Source organism: Rhinatrema bivittatum, chromosome 13, assembly GCF_901001135.1.
Source record: "Rhinatrema bivittatum chromosome 13, aRhiBiv1.1, whole genome shotgun sequence".
In the NCBI taxonomy this organism is placed as follows: Eukaryota; Metazoa; Chordata; class Amphibia; order Gymnophiona; family Rhinatrematidae; genus Rhinatrema; species Rhinatrema bivittatum.
In genome coordinates, this window is record NC_042627.1 from 27,293,761 (window position 1) to 27,308,105 (window position 14,345).

Here is a 14,345-nt window from a genome sequence, read left to right on the forward strand (position 1 = left end):
AATAGAATGTTAGGAATTATTCAGAAAGGGAATGGAGAGTAAAATGGAGAAAAATCAGAATGCCTCTATGTAGACCTTTGAATATTGTCTGCAGTTCTGGTCATTCCATCTCAAAAGATATTATGGAACTAGATAAGGTACAGAGAAGGGAAAAAATGATGAAAGGATGGAATCTCTCACTTATGAAGAAAGGTTAAACAGGTTAGGGCTCTTCAGCTTGGAGAAGAGACGACTGAGAGGGCATATGATACATGTTTATAAAATCATTAGTGGGTTGCAACAAATAGGGAACAGTTATTTACTCTTTCAATAGTGCTAAGACTAGGGGACTTGCCATGAAACTAGCAAGTAGCAGATTTAAACAAATTGGAGAAAGTATTTTTTCACTCAGCGTACAATTAAGCTATGAATTTGTTTCCCAAGGTGTGGTCAACACATCTAACATAGCTGAGTTTAAAAGGTGTCTGGAAAAGTTCCTGGAGTAAATGTCCTTAAACAATTCTTAGCCAGGTGGAGTCTGGAAAACCCACTGGTTTTTCTGGGAGTGAGCAGCAAGTAACTGGACCTACTCTTTGAGAACTGCCAGGAACATTCTAATTACCCCGACTGGCCACTGTCGGAAACAGAATGCTGGGCTTGAGATCTTTGGTCTGACATAGCATGCCACATCTTATCTTCTTATGTAGTCCCCCTACTTAAGCTCTATGAGAGGTGCACAAACTGGGGGGTGCCACATTTGAGCTTCCAGGGGGCCGCAAATGTCATGCCGCAAATATCATTACTGCACAATGTAAATAATCTACCTCTGTAAAGATTTATATTTATTCTTGACTATTCTTGTCTTCTTCCCCTAGTTTCAACAACCTTGTTATATTGTAACTTTTTGCTTCCTCTGCACTGGTTAAAAGAACAAAGTTATTGCACCCCCCTGTAAACCGGCATGATATGATTGTATCATGAATGCCGGTATAGAAAAGCTTTAAATAAATAAATAAATTAAATTAAAAAATACCACAGGGGAAGATGCATGCGGCTGTTGGTGGACCTGATCCCACCAGCAACCGAGAAACAGAGAGAGAGAGACTGTGCAAACGCCAGTGGACCTCATCCCACTGGAGGCTAAGAAGAGAAGGACATTAGAACTCACGAGAGTAGCACTTTCTCTATGTTGATCTCACGATGCATGAAATCAGCGTGGAGGAAGTGCTAGTCCTGCCAATTTTTAATATGTAACAGGAGGCAGCAGAATGGGCTTCAGTACCAGAAGCAGCAACGAGCGATCAGTTCCTCCCCAACAGCCATGCAGCAGCAGTGACAACGGCAAATGGAAGAGAGAGGCTCTGAGGCTGCCAGCAAAACAGAGAGGGAGCCTGCCTTCAGAATGTGTATGTGTATGAATGGGAGCTTGAGTGTATGTGAGAGAGAGAATGAGTCCTGCCTGTGTGTGTGTGTGTGTGTGAGAGAGAGAGAGAATGAATGAGTGTCTGTGTGTGTGTGTGAGAGAGAGAGAGAATGAATGAGTGCCTGTGTGTATGAGGGAATCTGGGGGAGTGAGAGCTTTTGTGTGCATGAGTGGGGGGAGGGACTTAGAGCCTGTGTATTACAGTGTGTGGGTATATATGAGAGCATGTATGTGGTATGAGAGAGAATGAACATGCAAGTGTGAGTGAGAGAGGATAATGTTTGGGTATCATTCTAGCCCCCTAATCCTTGACAATCTCAGGGTGACTGGAAATCAAACTCCTGGGTATGGACAGTAAGGGCTTTTTTTAGAAAAATCCTCATTAGTTTTAATTATTGCATGTTATTTGATATGTATGCTGTTTTGAAATATTTTATTGGTGCTTGGGAAAATTTAAAAAAATGTATATGACTTTAATAGATGTTCTATTTGTCAGTAGTTTTGAAAATTTTATTTTTTTTATTAGTATGATTCTACTATTATAATTGATGCTTTTATGTTTCTTTATTTGATTGTTTTATGAGGAATAGAGGTTCTGACATTTTTACTGTAGACAGTCTGGCTTCTTGGAGTTTCCATTTCTGCTTTTGACTGCATATTGCTGGTTCTAATTTATGATCCTTTATTCTGTATTTGGTGAGGGTATTTCTCTGCTCTGTGTGTGTTACCAAAATGAGAGATTCTCCTAGCGTTTAGTGTCTGTGTAGGGATCTATAACAATCAGGTTTGTTTTGTTTCCTCACTAGGTACTGTATTGGTATTCTGGGACCCAGTGTAATATTTACAGTGCTGCTTTTTCACAGGTAAGGTTCTTGTTTGAGTTCTTGGTGTTACTACTGTTACGTTATGATAAGTTTGAGGGTCTTTTTTACAATTTGTCTGGCAGTGGAAGGAGTATGTGCTGCTGTTACTGTGAGGTACCTGTCTGGATGTGGTGAGGTATCTGCCTCTCTTTGTGTTTGTATATATCTGATTACTCCTATCAGCAACCTGAAGAGAATCAAAAATGGAATTTTGAGCTTCTGCCTGGCAGCGTGATTGCCTGCTATTTGGCAAACGATTCAACAGCTGATTGGTTGATGAGAAACTGACATACACACACACACACACACATATATATATATGTGTGTGTATATATATATATATATATATACACACACACACACACATGTCAGAGAACCAGGGTAAGTAACATCATTGATGTTTTAAATGATTTGAAAGATACTTAATGTTGCAAGCTTTATTACACAATAGCAAAGAATATCAAAACTATTCAAAAAAATATTTCAAAAAATAAAATTGGCACAATAACATACACATATATTTATCAATTGCCCTAGTCAATCATTACGCATTCACACCACATCTAAACTCTCTGTATTATGCATTTATAACATGTATAGATATCAACATAAAACATTGTCAAAATATATGCAAAGTGCTTGTAATGAAACAATGACACACTTTAGAGCTGGACTTCAAGAAAGATACTTTGTGAATTGCAAATGAGTCACATGGAAAATACCTTCATTAAAAAGGGAATACAGCTGAATTTCAGTCCACAAGAAAGTATGCTTTGTAATTGTTTCACAGGACTGTTGTTCCAATGATGATAGCAGCTAGGTAGAGAGTGCATCAAATTAGGTCGAGAGTACATTGCACAAATCTCATCTTTGTGTATCTTTTATCACTCCAAATGACATCAGATTTTCACAGATGTGTACTGTGCTGTTTGTACCTCTGACTATGCATGTAAAAACTGCACCCCAAAACCTAGGCCACCACCAAAACCTCACCCCGAGTTACTAGTTGCCCCTCCTACAGTGGTATAAATAGTTTACTTATATAAGATCCTCCCCAGAGGTGTTCTCTCTCTCTCTCTCCCCCTCCCTCCAAAACAGGATTTGCAGTTAATCCCACACAACATTAAACTCCTCCCTTTTTCCTAAATTTTTAAAATTTGCATACACATCTAACGCCTGCAATAAGGCCCTAATGTGATTTGATAAATGACCCAATAGCTGGATAGCCTTGGGACTGCCAAAGAGCAATCCTCAAATTAGTCAGATACTTATCTGGCTAACTTTGAAATATTGCCACTGAATATCTCAGCAAAATTATCCAGCTAACCTTTGCTAGACATCCAGCATCTGAATATGGACTTCTGAATCAAAGGCAACTTGGCTGGTATTAAAATCAGAATTACTTATAAAATCCATTGGGCCAAAACTCGTAAAGGAAAAGAAGTGCTGTTTATAGGATTTCCAAAAAGAACAGTGAAATTATTTATAAACATTCTTCTGCTGTAGTTCATGTATGCATGAATTCTTTACCTGTTAAAATGACCTCTCTCATGCATCATGAATACACATTAGAAATTCCTGAGCAATGAGAAACTATAAATCTTCTGTAAAGGGCAAACCAGTCTTGATTCAAGCTAGAGAAGGACTGAAGAACATGTTCAAGGATCACAAAAAATAAACTTTGCCCATAATCCGGGTATTCAGTCGGGCAGATTCCCGATGACGACCGGCCCGGGGATTCGCCGCCCAGGCCAGCCCAGGAGATACCACGTGGTCTGCCGAGCGTGGCTCTGTCACGGCTGCACTCAGCAGGCCATGTGACTAGAGCGACCGGCCCACCGGGGGATGCCCGATCCCCCTATAGGCCAATCTGCCCCTGTATTCAGTCATGGTCATACCTTCTTGGATGATGATTATAGATCATAACAAGAATCCAAGAACTCGGGGATAAATGACTAATTGTACCAGATGCTGAACCTCCAAGCATCACAGCTGCTCAGTCGTGCTACACCTCATCATCACAACTGTCAACATTTTGCTTTGATGTTTTGACATGGCTTTCACATCTTCAGTAAAATAATACCTTTCAGAGTTGTATGTTATGTACGCAGTAAGAGGATAATTTTCAAAGTGGGTAAAAATACTATACTCGTGGAAGTGGGCTATTACAAAATTGCCTGACTGATGCATAGGTAAAAGTATGTCTATAGCATCTGTATGTGCGTATTTTATCTGTACTTTGAAGAGGCATTCTTTTGGGTAAAATTAGGGCGGGGTTTGAAATTTGTAATCCCCCACCAAAAAAATATTTATACACACATGTTAGCAGGTGTAAATGTGTGCAGGGAGGTTTGATGGGATAATTTGCAAATGGAAAAGTATGTGTGTGCTTTCCCTTCAAAAACTGGTGTATAGTCTGCAGGTAAAAAAAAAAAACCTAGATGGGCAGTTACAAAATTATCCCCTAAATAATTAAAAAGGACTATTTTAGAAGTATGGCCCATTTGCCTAAAATGTTCTTAAATGTTCCAAATTAATTCTAGGAGCTTTTAGAGAAAAACTGGAATGATGACCAAGCTACAATTTTGTAAAAAGGAGAGCTTTAGTCAAAGGCTTTTCCACAGGTAAAACCTTTCCTCAGGTAGCCCACAGAAATGGGATGTTTGATTATTGTCCACCCTCTACACAGGTAAAAGTACGTGCATAAGTCAACAACATGCATAGTTTTACCAGAGGACTTTGGAATTGCTCCCGGGAGCAGGGGTCAGGGAAGGCAACTACATCTGTAGTTTTGGATATTCAAAACGCCACATGTTGATTTGCCTGAAATTAGAACTAGCACTAAAAGCAGCCACAAATATATGTGTGTTTATTTTTGAAGGGGGTCAATAACAAAACTGTCCACATAATTTTGGTTTGATTATTGTGGCAAACCCCACAGGTAAAATTTACTTGTGGAGTTTGCCAGACTATGGGTAGTTTGATATCTATTCCACATAAAGGGTGGGCGATAATCTTACAGCCCATTTCCATGGACAAAGCAGCATTTTACCTATGGAAATAACTTTTGATTATTGACCTCATAAGCTGGCAAATGAGAACATAATGAAGTCTGCCTAGTGCTAAATGTGAGAAAAGGCCTTTGCAATTCTCTTTCTGGATTCTGGGTTAGTGACATCCTGCTCAGTTTTTGGTGTTGCAGTAGAAGATATGGCTAAGATCACACAATGAATCACAATTTTTGTTTATTGTATACCTTCAGATGTCTACTTTGCAGAATTTTGCAAAACCAAACCCCCCAAGTAAACTTAACAGAAACAGCTCTTACCTTCTGGTCTTACTGCTGAAAGAGGAACAAATTCAAAAAGAGAGAAAACAATACTAAAGGCAACAATAAAGTTAATCATCATGCTTCGGGATTCCCATTAATATAACAAATTGAATGCCTTAGTCCTAGGCAGGGAATATTCACTCTTCTCTCCCCATTTACAAGTGAACCTTGAACTTGTTTTATCATAAGCCAAGATTGATCCCCTTTGTTAGTTGTGGAGTAATATACGGTAAATTAATCATTAATAGTGAAGCAAGCACTTATAAATTCCTGGTCATACTAGTGACTCTTTAATGATAGTAATACTTTCCTCTTGTATGGTCCCAAACTGGTGTCTGCCATGATCTGTAATTATAACCTCTGAGAAAAGTACAGAAAATGAAGTACCTCAGGGATCTGTACTTGACCAGTGCTTTTTAATATATTTATAAATGATCTGGAAAGGGGTATGACGAGTGGATGACACACAATTATGCAGAGTAGTGTTATGTCAAGCTGATTGTGATAAATTGCAGGAGGGCCTTGTGAGACTGGAAGATTGGGCATCCATATGGCAGATGAAATTTAATGTGAACAAGAGCAAAGTGATGCATATAGGGAAAAATAATCCGTGCTGTAGTTACGTGATGTTAGGTTCTGTTTTATGAGTTACCACCCAGGAAAGGCATCCTAGTGGATAATACATTGAAATCGTCAGCTCAGTGTGCTGTGGCAATCAAAAAAGCAAACAGAACATTAGGAATTATTAAGAAGGGAATGGAAAATAAAACGATGGATGTCATAATGCCTCTGTATCACTTGAACAATCCGCCTGGGAGACCTATAGTTTCGGGTATTGCTTCAATTTTAGAACCATTAGACAAATTTATTGATTTCATTTTACAACCTATGGTCCCTCAGATACATTCTTATGTACGTGATTCTACAGATTTTATTAATTCTCTTTCGGATCTTACAGAAGTGGAGCCATCACATCATTTAGTTTATTTATTTATTTAGGTTTTTTTATATACCGGCATTCATGACAACAATCACATCATGCTGGTTCACAGTAAAACAGGGGTGCATAATAAACTTCAAACTGGAACTATAGTGCAGTAAAAAGCAATTACATATAACAAGGGTGATTGAACTGGGTGAAGAGAGAAACGAAAGGAAAGGTTAACGTTGGCTAACGATAATTACAAATAGTTAAAATTGAAATGGCTGAGTTTTATGTTTTGATGGTGAGAAGTTAAATTAATTGGAGTCTGGGAATGCTTGTTTGAACAGCCAAGTCTTGAGTCTTTTCTTGAAAATTGGGAGGCAGGGTTCCAGTCTAAGATCGGGGGGGATGGAGTTCCATAAAGGTGGACCGGCTGTAGAGAAGGCCCGATCTCTTAAGGTAATATGTCTGGTGGTTTTGGTAGGAGGTACCTGTAGTGATCCTCTGTATGCGTCTCTTGTCGGTCTTGAAGAGTTATGTAATCGGAGAGGGTTATGTAGGTCAATTGTAGTTATGGCGGATATTTCAACACTGTACTAATATACCACAGAGGGCTGCTGTAGAGATTATCGAAGAAGTTGTAAAGGGTATAGATATGCCTTCCAACAGATGTGAATTTATTATACAATTAGGAGAACTCACGCTGATGCGAAATTATTTTGTATACAAAACATCATACTTTATACAGATCAATGATTTAGAAGGAGCAAGGAAGATACAATTATAAATGTCATCGTGCACGTGCATTCTTGAAAAATGTTGAAGCTGTAGAGGTGAATTTTATGTATTCAGAAGTTGTGACCACTTTCATCAGTTCCAGCATTCTCTGGTATTCAGCATTAATTTTATTTTTATGTGATTTTTGATGATTGGTATGAGTGAATGTGTACGTGTGTGTGGTTTTGAGTAAGGTTTTTAGTGCAGGGGTATGGGATTGGCACTTCCTTGTGTTTATACATTATATTATGTGAATCTTTGTGATATAATAATTTTGTAAATTATTTCTGTTAATATTTGATATTATTTTTTTATATTATTTTGTAACCCTCCTCTTTTGTGTTGATGGCTTATTAATATATGAGGAAGGTTCATTTTTTCCTTCTTTGTTTTTGTACCGTTTTAGTTGTCTAGACAAAGATTTTTCCACTAGGAAACACAAGCATCTTTCTGCAGAGCCATTGTGAATGGAAATGTTGTGTCTAATTTGAACTTGATTGAAAGTGCCAGTGTGGTGATAAAGAGCAGAAAAGTCCATAACATAGCAGTATATATCTATTCTAGCATTAGTGGATGTGGGATGCACTGAAATGCAAATAAGAATATAAGAAATGCCATAGTGGGTCAGGCCAAGGTCCATGCTGTTTCCAACAGTGGCCAGTCTGGGTCGCATGTACCCAGCAGATGCCAAAGTAGATTTATTTCTTGTTACTCACTCCCAGAGATAGCGACAGCTTTCTCTCCTCTACCTGGCTAATAATGTTTTATGGACTTTTGCTCCAAACCTCTTTTAAACCTCGCTATACTAGTGGCTTTGATCATGTCCTCTGGTAACAGTTTCTACAGCTTGATTGTGCATTTTCTATGCTTTTAAATGTGTTGTTTGTCAGTTTCATAGAGCCTGAGGCAGCAAATTCAAATAAGGACAGGGCAAAGATCAGTTAAAACTATAAGCAATTAATATAACAACATAGGATTACAAAAGTGTGTTTATAACATGAAGAATCGTCTCATTGTTTTCCCTTCCATTTCTCCCCACTATTCAACTGAAAAACAAACCGATTTAAGATCAGGAAGATGCAGAGAGGCTCATACAGTAGAGAATGCCAATAAAAAGGCATGGCCATCTTTATTCTTTTTATTGATCTTTATTTCCACGCATTCACGTGGACCAACTCAGCAACCACACTACCTTACCCTAAAACTTAGGATGCTTTTTAGCTGCAGGTGCCAGCTTTTAATTTGCATGAAAACCAACTCTAAGAATTGCTTCAGCCCATATAAAAGCAGCTGCCAGAGGGAGGAGGGATAGATGTATGGATGTCCTGGCAGGGAATTCCTGGCCCTTAGGCTGCGCAAATGCTTTCCAAGGAGTAAGGGACAAAGGGATTAGTACCTCATTATATCTGAGTATACTGAAGCAGGAAGAGAGAAAGTGGCTTATTCAAAGGCACAGTGTGAATGCTATTGGGGGGGGGGGGGCGGGGGTGTGTGTGTGCTCTGAACAATTCAACAGAAAGCACCCCCAAATGGTTTGTGCCATCTCTGCCCGCAGCCAGAAAGATGCCCAGAAATGATTCTGAAAAGCATTGCCACTTGATGGTGAGTATGAGATGGTTTGGTGTTTTGTTTTTTGGTTTTTTTTGCAGTGGATACAATTTGTCTGAATTTTACCTGCTAAGCAGGACCATGATGTATTGAAGTGACAGTTGTGAGATTACGTCCACTTCTTCACCTATTTTATTGTTTTTCTAACTTGTAGAGAGGAGAGAGAGAGAGAGTGTGTGGGCTGTGTGTGTGGGCTGTGTGAGATGCTTCATCCTACCAGGGCCACCACATTCTGCTGTTACTGGTCCTGAGGCATGTTAGTGATGTTCTAGCTCATTTTTGTTTGATTTTGAGAGACAAGAAAACATATTATCCAGTAAGTCAGAGCATAGTTTTGAGAATAAAATGCTTTCCTGTCTAATGAGAGTTGTTCAATGACTTGGCCTTTGACCTGTGGGCCTGTCCGTCGGGCCGATACAGTATAGTGCGCTCCGACGGAGTGCAGTGTTAATCCTCTATTGGATGCACGTTTTCGACGCGCTAGCGTTACCCCTTATTTAGCAAGGGGCCGAAAACGTGCATCCAACCCCCCCAAACCTAATAGCACCCGCAACATGCAAATGCATGTTGATGGCCCTATAAGGTATTCCCGCGCGATTCAGAAAACAAAATGTGCAGCCAAGTCGCACATTTTGCTTTCAGAAATTAGCGCCTACCCAAAGGTCGGCGCAAATTTCTTTGGGTACCGGGAAAGTGCACAGAAAAGCAGTAAAAACTGCTTTTCTGTTCACCCTCCGACTTAATATCATAGCGATATTAAGTTGGAGGTCCCGAAAGTTACCAAAAAAAAAAAATTTGAAGTCGGCTCGCGAGTCGAAAACTGGATGCTCAATTTTGCCGGCATCCGGTTTCCGAACCTGTGGCTGTCAGCGGGCTCAAGAACCAACGCCGGCAAAATTGAGCATTGGCTGTCAAACCCGCTGACAGCCGCTGCTCCGGTCCAAAAGGAAGCGCTAGGGCGCCTCCTTTTGCCTGTTTTTACCGCCGGGCCTATTTTGCATAGTGAATCGCGCGCACAGGACAGTGGGCGTTCGCCCACTCTCCCGCGGACTTTACTGTATCGGCCCGCTTGTTTGGGAAAAGGATAGGGAAGATAACAATCAAAACATAGTGGATCCTGGGCTCCCTCCCATGTCTTCTGTATGATCCTCATCAGAGCTGTGCCCTCTCCCTGCAAAGCCTCCAAGGCTATTGTCAGTGACAACATTGAGATTAAAAAACAGGCTTTACATGCAGGACTGTTTCTAAGGAACTAATTATAATTACAAATAAAATAATATAAAAAAAGGTTGTTTTCAGGTGCTGCGGTTTGCATGATTTATGATCTCATTGGACTTTTTTTTCCCAAATCTATTTACTAAGGAATACAAGGTAACACGTCACACAATTCAGTATTATTACCAATACAAATGTACTCCTAGAGATTGTTCCCCATTTTTACCTCCCACATCTATCTTCCCCCAGCACCCTTGGAGTGTCCTTATAAAGTCCTTACATTTCTACCAGAATTTGTGATGTTTATTTTTAATCTGGATCCCCTGGTTCTTACAGTCCCTCTGTCTCCCAGAAGATTTAGATGAGAGAAGCTTTTTTTTTTTGTGCAATCTCAGACCCAGTGGATGGACGGGGGGTGTCTCTAGTCTGTGTGATTAGATGTTTTTGTGAAGATTTTTCCTTTTGTTTCAAGAGGAAGTTTACTGCCACCCTTTCTGCCCAAGAGTTGGGAAAGGAGAAGAGGTGTTTTTCCTTGCTGCCCTGGACCTTTCATCCAAAAGATCCCAGTTACAATCTAGAGAGGATACGTGAAAATAAGAAGTTTTTGCTGATATGGAGGCCACCACTGGAGATTCTGCCCCTGGCGTGGAAGAATCTGTAGTAAAATTGGATCTCAGGATTTGTCTGAGAAGGGATTCCTCTACATCTTCGAGACCTGTTATGGTTCTGGCCTTACCTGCACGCTGTTCCTGAGTTACAGCCTTACCTGCACGCTGTTCCTGAGTTACAGCCTTACCTGCACGCCGTTCCTGAGTGCCTGCCTTACCTGCACGCCGTTCCTGAGTGCCTGCCTTACCTGCACGCTGTTCCTGAGTTTCAGTCTTGCCTGCACGCCGTTCCTGAGTGCCTGCCTTGCCTGCACGCTGTTCCTGAGTGCCTGCCTTGCCTGCACGCTGTTCCTGAGTGCCTGCCTTACCTGCACGCCGTTCCTGAGTGCCTGCCTTACCTGCACGCTGTTCCTGAGTTTCAGTCTTGCCTGCACGCTGTTCCTGAGTTACAGCCTTACCTGCACGCCGTTCCTGAGTGCCTGTCTTGCCTGCACGCCGTTCCTGAGTTTCAGTCTTGCCTGCACGCCGTTCCTGAGTTACAGCCTTACCTGCACGCCGTTTCTGAGTGCCTGCCTTACCTGCACGCCGTTCCTGAGTGCCTGCCTTGCCTGCACGCCGTTCCTGAGTGCCTGCCTTACCTGCACGCCGTTCCTGAGTGCCTGCCTTACCTGCACGCCGTTCCTGAGTGCCTGCCTTGCCTGCACGCCGTTCCTGAGTGCCTGCCTTACCTGCACGCCGTTCCTGAGTGCCTGCCTTACCTGCACGCCGTTCCTGAGTGCCTGCCTTGCCTGCACGCCGTTCCTGAGTGCCTGCCTTGCCTGCACGCCGTTCCTGAGTGCCTGCCTTACCTGCACTCTATTCCAGTCCAAGCCTTGTCTCAGCTGTACCAGACTCCCCAAGCCTTGCTCCAGCCTCTCCCTGCCATCTTGCACCACTCTGAAGGTGATGTTCCCCATTCTCTGCCTGGACCGGAGCCACAACAAGATCCCTGACTTATGGGAGACTTACCTTTCCAAGCTTTGGAGGGTGAGACCATTTCAGGACCCCAATACCAACAGACACTTTCACTGAAAGAGGAGCATTTTGGAGAATAACTTTGGGGCATGGATGAATTAAATATGTATGGTGTCAAACGATTTCTATTGAAGATCTACAGCAGTAAATGTTTAAGTTGGAAGACCCACCCAGAGTGTCCAGACTGATTATTTGTGGCACCCAAATCCACCTACACTATACAGACTGAGTGTAACACCCACAAAAGAGGTTCCTCCCCGCACACACACCTTGGATCCTGGAGGTCTACCCTCCTTCCCCCTTTTCATAGAATCCATGCCCCAGAACTGTTTGGATTCTACACAGCCAGCCCCAGGACTGTTATCCCTGTCTTCTCAGATAATACAAGAAGAGGAACTACAAAGCATGTTTTTAAGTCTCTCTCCTTCCAATGTTATATGATGACCTCTTTTCCTTGTCCTTAAGCTTCTTATTCAATGGAAAATGCTACTTTCTGGTATCTTATTGAAACCTGTTCAATATTTCATTGTTTCTATCATATTTCTTCATTTTCTCCTTTTTATTAGAGAGTACATCTTTAGCTCCTCAAGTATCTTCATGTAAAGTATATAGTACAGGCCATGCACTGTTCATGGCCCAAAAGTCTGGGTGACAGCAAACCTTCTGAGCATAAGTAAATGTTGCAGTGGATCCACATTGCATCTCCTGCTCCAATAGATGGCACAATGAGTTCCACATCCTATTGAGATAAGGAGTTTTGTATCCCTAGCCGACTGCACAGGATGCTAGAGGTTCTGGGCAATATTAACACACCTGCCGACTCTGCAGCCTTCGCTGTGCAGTGGAGGTTGTGATAAAAAGTCCAAGCTGCTGAGATACTGCCATGGGTTGTGCCTATGCCGGCTGCTAACACTAAGAAAGAGGGCAAACTCCAAAACCCATCAATAGGCATAAGAAGAATGAAATGAAATGGAGAAGGGGAGAGCTAGGAGGGGAGGTCAAGATCTAAAGTCACCCCCATAGACTTTGAATGGACCTGTTAGCTGCCACCAGAAGCTAAGAGTACTGAGATAGGAATAAAAAATATCTGGAAGAGATCCAGCTGTGTGGCACATAGGAGACTCTGGAATTTTACCAAATAACCCAGTGGGATGTTTGGAGTGTACATGAACCTCTCTGGAGACCCCGCCTCCTGCACTGTCTGAATATTTTTGTATGGCAGCAAAGAAATAACAGAATTCAGGGCAAATAGCTTTTTGTGAACATTAAAATAAACACCGCATATCTCTCATGTGCTGAATTTAGCAGAATCAAGGTCTTTGTGTTTAACTTGCTCCAAATTAAAATGTATTCCATGTAAGAACTTGAGCTAAAGTGCAGTGCCCTGCTCTTGCATATATCATTCCATTCTGTCTCCGTTATTATTTTATCCAAGATACAGTGTACTTGGAAAAGACAGTGATAAACTTTGTGTTGTGTTTAGTCTATTCAGACTTTGAGTTAGCTTAAAGAGAACATCAGTAAGAGAAAGGATATTATTATATGAATAAATGATACAGGATAGGACACACAGCAAATGGACATTTAGAGAAACAAGGTCTCAGGCAGCTTTATTCTGAATGCTATTGTTCTTACTTCAAACTATAATCTGTATTCTAACCGTCTCCAAAAATCCTGAAAACTGGTCCACAGCCATGCCCCAAAAATTAAGCTTCTCACAATGTAGACATTCTCATGTGCTTAGCATGATGATGGATACCAGTCAATACACATTTCTAGAATATCAAGGTTTACTAGAGTGTTTGCAGGTTTTTAAACTAAGAATTGTCAGGCCAATGCAAAGGGATGCATTCAATCGAACGCTGCTTTCTGCCTGCACTTGAACGCACATTTCTATGCACAGAATTTATCGCCAGTGCAACAAGGAGCTCCATGTCCCACAATAAGAGAGAGGGAGAGAGGAAGAAAGAGGAGTCCATGATAAAGAGGGAGATGAACAGAAATTAGATCCTTCCCAAGTGTGGACTGGGAGTATGATATTTTAACTCTTAGGGTACCAGTTAGTTTTATTATAGTGTATACTTTACTCTGGCTGTGCATCCCATGAACTCTGATTCTTCAGTACTGATGGTTTACCGTCACTAAAATGTACATAGTTTATGGCTGGAAAATACAGGAAAAATAAATTTGGGAGTTTTGGTTAAGATTTTCCATGGAGTGACTTTGTATTTGGAATCTTTATTTATGCCTGTAGTAATGAGAAATAGGGGGACAAGGTTCATGGAGGGGAGGATAGGTGATGTCCTCCCTGACCAGCCAGAAAAAAGTATTGTACCCCACTGCTTCCAATAGGCTCCACCATCTGCATGACCCAAAATGTCGAACCCACAAAATAAATTAGAGAGACTGACCCTCCTCTTTTTGGGACAGATCCTCTTAACATTTTAAATGCCCAGTTACACTCTTTTGGGGGCTAGAACATCCCAGTACAAGCAAAAGAGATGTAGGGTGAAAGAATTAGCCTTGGATCCTAATGGGGTACAACAAAACAGTATTGTGGAGAACTAGATAAAAGGTGAGGTGGGAGGAGAAACTAATAAAT

At 41.2% G+C, this 14,345-nt stretch overlaps 1 protein-coding gene across 1 annotated transcript in view; it reads left to right on the plus strand.

Moving 5' to 3' along the window:
* The first annotated feature begins 2,208 nt into the window (after positions 1-2,208).
* Positions 2,209-14,345, plus strand: part of CA12 (carbonic anhydrase 12) — a 147,354-nt gene continuing 135,217 nt past the window's right edge. Inside the window, exon 1 of the mRNA XM_029575777.1 lies at positions 2,209-2,265. The gene's annotated coding sequence lies outside the window, so the exon portion shown is untranslated. The remainder of the gene's footprint in view (positions 2,266-14,345) is intronic.